Raw genomic sequence first — 6000 nt, 5'->3', positions numbered from 1 at the left:
AGCAAGCATGTTTTATATGATGGTGCAAGGTTTATGGCATGAGTAAAGAAGGATCAATATGATAAATTTTTCTTCCTTCAAGAATAAAAGAGTTTCATTTTAACCTGAGAAATAAAAACCATTATACCATGATATAATCTATAGTTAGCACCTCAAGAACTCCATAAAAAGATTCAATATTTTGAGGAAGGCTTAAAGTATACTGCATAATAAACCACATTTCCAGAAGATTAAATCCAAATAATTGCATTATTCAGAAAGAAATTGGCTCAGTCAAAATAGCTATTTCCTGCCTCTCCTCCAAACTTCCTAATTGTTTCCTTAACCTTGAGCTCTATTCCATTTACAATAACATTTTTTAAAAGTTTATATGACATGGATTTCAAAGTTTGAGTGAGATTCCTTTACGGTTCCTTTGAACTCTTCATTTTTTAGATGGAGAAAACCCAGAATCGGACTTTAAGTCCCAGTTTATTTTGATACCCCAAAAAAGAGTTGAGTTGGAGATTAAAAAAAAAAACAACAACAACAAAAAAAAACACCTCAAAGTAAAATAACAGCATAACCTTGTTTATTTAGAAATGTAAGCATTTACAACTTGTTTTATTAATGGAGATGAACATTTGTATTCTGTTCCTTAAAATTCAGCCTGTGGTCTCCAATTTAATGTTAAAATCGCATTATTACTATTTGAGTTTATTTTAAAATCTGAGACCATACTCATCCATTGTTCTAAACATAAGTCAGTTATCCCATATTTCCTCTGTCCTTTTGCTGACTTGTGTTCCTTTCATCTACCTTGAACTGTAAATATAAAACTCTCAGGTTGGTGGGTATCTCACATTTGGAGGTAAACCAGCACTACAAATGACCGTGAAAGAGTTTTTCTTTGCCTCCTTAGCCATGGTATATATCAATCTTCCTATAGAACCTAAAATACCTATTACTGTCATAGATCAAAATGATGAAATCCATTTACATTTTTGGGTTTTTTTAATTTTTATTTTTTTTATCCTCACCCGAGGACATTTTCCCTTTTTGTTGTTGTTGTTGTTGTTCAGATAGAGTGGGAGGGAGAGAGAGGAAGAGAGAGAGAGAGAAACATCAATGCGAAAGGGACACATCGAGTGGTTGCCACCCGCACAACCAACCAGGGCTGGGGACAAACTGCAACTAAGGTACATGCCCTTAGCGGGAACCGAACCCGGGTCTCTTGGACCGCAGGCTGACGCTCTAACCACTGAGCAAAACTGGCCAGGGCCATTTACATTTTTGTACTTCAAATATTTTCCAAAATAACTTTAAACACGTGAAAGCTTGTCCTATTTCTCTCTTACCAAACAGATGGGATCACAATACTCCTAAAATACTAGCCTCATTATAGATTCCACTTTTGCATATTTATTTCCTGTTAAAGGGAAAAACAGGATGCATAGTGGAGATTCCTTGGAAGCCTGCGGACATTGCATTTTAGGATCTCCTCCTCATGACTTACATAAGTGCACTCAGGTATGTTACGTACTCTCTTTATAAACCAGATCCTTGCTGTGTAAATTAAGAAACACATTATATGTTGTGATGGTTGTTGCATGTTTTTCCATAAATAAGCAATAACTGTGCAAATCTCTTGGGCTTTCCTATGAAAATAAACACTGGAAATGATAACTCTGAATTGATAAAGCAAAATGAATAAAAATAAGATGAAACATCATAAAGCCAGGAAGTAAATGAAAGCTTTATGAGAAATCAAATATACACAGTCTCCTCCATTTTTGTATTCATTAGCATCTGAAATCTGATATACATGTTAATATCTAGTAAGGAATCCTTTCTGGTTGCAGGAAAACATTCCTGGAGGTTAACACAAAAACATACCTCACTAATAAAGTGTTAACTCCCTCCCCCACTCCCCCGGCCTTCTTCATTCTCAGCCACCTGGGACAGCATCACTCACTGGGTAAATGATCATTTGTGAGACTCTTGAGATTAATGCCATATGACAGATGCAGTCGGGCACTAGAACAGATGCCTTTAACCTGAGATGGGGCAGAATGCCTAGCTTTTAAGGCCCCTGGAATTTACATATATGAAAAACACACATACAGGCTCAAGTTGATCAAGTATCTGTCTAGCATTCATGTAAAGCAGAGGCCGTGCTTTGTAGATACGTGGCATATTTTGACTTTAAGTTTCTCTTTACCCTGGTCCAGTGGAAGGTCAACAGGCCAGCAGTTCATAAAGTTCTTATGTCTCCAAAATTCCCATCCTTGGACTCCACCTGTGCCTTCAGCATCTCCCCATTCCTGCCATGGGAACACTTTATGATGTGCCTTTTCAGGCACCCAGGATACTACTGTTCTTTTCATTTCCTCTCTACTACCCAAATCGGGAAGGTTCCAAAATAGAGTCAAGAGAGACTCCAACAAAAAACAATTCCCTCTAAAATATTTGCTCAAATGGACTTTTCATTTTCTTTAAATGCCTCATCCTGAGCCTTTCTCCACCTGCATCTCTCTACAACCCTCCTGTCCCCAAACATCTGACAAAAAAGTTAGAACACGGCCAGGATCCAGGGGACTCCCGAGGCCACATTAGGCCTTTCAACTGGTCTAAAGGAAAACCAGATGTTGAACTCTGGATGGATTACAAGGGAAAGGGAAGTCCAACAGGCAATCTCGGGGCGCGCTCCCCTCAGAGCTGCCGGGGCTGGGGATGCTGGGAGAGTCTTAGACCAGGTTGCATCGCCAAAGGAGAAATACGCTAGGTCTTTCCATCACTGACATCTTTAAAGCATTTTTTTAAAAATCCCAAACCCTTACCACAGGCTTCTCTAGGTAAGCAGTTTTGTCTTTTCAATTGACATTCCCAGTAGATGTGAGTCTCCTCTATCATGAGCAATTCTGCTTAGCAGCTGTAACTATCTCTTTCTTTCCCGAAGAAAGCACTCCAGAGCTGTTCCCGGAGATAACCTTGAATCTGCTACATTTTCCTTTTTATTAAGTAAATCATTTGCAAACTTGGGCAATTTAACTCTTACTAGTTACCACACACTCAGAATACACTCACAGCTAATCCTCATATTTCTATTGAGAGCTTCTACCAGAAACCCTGCTCTAACCAACGGGCCAGCAAACTTTTTTTGTAAAGGGCCAGATCAGAAATATTTTCACTTTTTGAGCCATATAGTCTTTGTGGCAACTATTCAGTTCTGTCACTGTAGCCCATAAATGATGTCTAAGTGAATGAGTGAGCTGTGTTCCAATAAAACTTTATTTACCACAACAATCAGGCTGGAATAGGCCCATGGGCCATAGTTTGCTGACTCCGCTCCTACCGGCTCTCACTCCCCTCTCAGGCTCAGACAGGGCTCCGCCCAGCTCATCTAGTCTTGGCCCATCTCTGATGGCCTTCTTTCCTTTTATTCCATATATCATCCTCTCCCCTCCAAACCAAACCTCCCCAATATGTAAACCTTCCTGAACATCTGATGTTACTTTACTTGCACTTTTTAAGCTGCTGTTTTCCTTCAGTCTGATATCCTGAAACACATCCCTTTGCCTTGTCTTATTCTGCCCATTGTAATAGACATTTTCTACAGAGAAAGCCATTTCCCTCACTAAGTGGGAGTGCATTTCCTCCATTACAGAGAGCAACTACTGCATTTATAAATTTTCCAGTCAGCAGTAATTGTTGCCAAAGAGAGCAAGACTTCTAATTAACAGGCAAATTCTGAATTCTAAATGGTGTGCAGGACTATTTAATTCAATCTGTTGCTTTTTAATTTCCCAGCAGAAGACTCAGGTTTGACTTGATCCCCATCCAGTCAGTTCTTTTCTTTAGCTTAGACTTTGCTGTACTCTAGGTCATGTGAATTATCCCCACTAATACGTCCGTTTACCTCAGGCAGAGGACCTCTTAGCCCGCAGTCTTCCGGGAATGTAAAAATCTCTCTGACCCACACTTCTACTAGTTTTACCTCATACAACAAAAGCAATTTCTGACTGTGGCTTTGTTTGTTTTTCAGGTCAAACTCTTTTTCTCTCTCTTTCCTTTTTGCCTGCAACCTCTATCTTTATAGCCTAATAGAACATTACGATTCAAGCAACGCAACAAAAACTTTCTCCTTGTTACTAGAGAAATAAAGTCCAGAGATAAGGTGAAGGTACTGGACTGGAAAATGGCAGGTACCAGGTGAAGAAGGAAAGTGATGAGGATTTTAGCAAGATGGCACCTTGAGTGCTGGCGTGCCCTCCTCTCTTGGACTCCGATTTCCAGCTATTTCTGAGCAGCTAGGCACCTGCTGGCCATGAGCAACCTGGAGGATGGAGCAGAGCCTCTGACCAGCCAATAGGAGGAAGCTTAAGCAAGACCTGTTCCCTTTTGATGCCAGATCAACTGTATTCATTTACTATTGTGTCTGTAACAAATCATCACACACTCGGTGGCTCAAAGCAACATGGATTTATTCTCCTACAATTCTGGAAACCAGAAGTCAAAAATAGGTCTCACTGGGCTAAAATCAAGGGGTCTGCAGAGCTGAATTCCTCTAGGAGGCATCTGGAGAAATCTGTTTCCTTGCCTTTTCTGGTTTCTAGAGGCTGCCTACATTCCTTGGCTCCTGGCTTCTTCCTCACCTTCAAAGCAGCACAGTGCAGGCTTCAATCTTTGCCTGACCTTTTACCCTGTTGCCTTCTTCTTTCACTTATGAGAACCCTTGTGATTATAATGGGCCCACTCAGATAATGCAGGGTAATCTCCTCATCTCAAGGTCAGCTGATTAATTCCATCCATAAACTTGCTTGCCCCTTGTGATAATATATAATGCATTCACAGTTTCTGGAGATTAAGAGGGGCAATTATTTAGCTTACAACAATGTCTGAGTCTAGATTTTCACTACTGAGAGTTCTGGAGGTATTCTTATGCATATCTTGTCAAGTTCCTGAATTCTAAAACTAAGAATAACTTTTTATAAGACATTAGACAGAGAGTATGGTAATTTACACAACACACACACACACACACACACACACACACACACACACCTGTAAAATTAGTATGGAAGATGATGGAAATCTGAAGACTATTGTGAAAAAGACTAGAAATATATATCTGCAACCCAAGAAATATATATTTATCTAAGCTATCATCCACCCCTCAAGAAAAATAAAGGTATTTATTTATGAGTACAAAAGGACTCTAAAAATATATTCCATGAACTTCATTCAAAGGTAATACTCCAGAAAAAAAATGTTTTAGACAAACAACAAAATATTCAGAACTAAGATCAGAAGATAAAGATGAAAAGAAAGAACAGTGGTCAGTAAAGAACCTTAAACTTTATAAGTCATTGTATTGAAGAGAAGAATGGTAGAATATGAAGATTAGAATTAGAGACAACTTTTTGACTGACCTTACTTATTGAAATCTGATTTACATATTTACTTGATGGGAAATCTTGAGAGAAAACTAGTCTTTTTTTTTCCCCTCTCATTTTTTTAAATGAATTTATTTATTTTTATTAATTTATTTATTTTGTTACAGATGTTTCTCCTTTTACACCACTGATACCCCCTCTCCCTCCCTCCCCGCCCTGTCCCCAGCTTTATTGTCCATGTCCATTGTTCATGCACACATGCATATAAGTTCTGGGGTTTATCTCTCCCCCCACCCCCTCTTCTGGGGATTGTCAGTCTGTACCCCACTTCCATGTCTCTGGGACTACCCCATTCCTCAGACTGTTATATTCATTATATTCCACAAATAAGTGAGATCATATGATACTTGTCTTTCTCTGTTCGGCTTGTTTTGCTTAGGATGATACTTTCCAGGTCCCTCCATGTCATCTTAAAGGATAAAAGATCTTTCTTTCTTACAGTTGCATAGTACTCCATTGTGTATATGTACCACAGCTTTTTTGTCCATATGTCTACTGATGGACATTTGGGCTGTTTTCAGATCTTAGCTTTTGTAAATAGTGCTGCTATGAACATGGGGGTACA

The sequence above is a fragment of the Molossus molossus genome, unplaced genomic scaffold (genome assembly GCF_014108415.1).
Source record: "Molossus molossus isolate mMolMol1 unplaced genomic scaffold, mMolMol1.p scaffold_m16_p_1, whole genome shotgun sequence".
Lineage (NCBI taxonomy): Eukaryota > Metazoa > Chordata > Mammalia > Chiroptera > Molossidae > Molossus > Molossus molossus.
Note: the sequence above shows the minus strand (reverse complement) of the source record.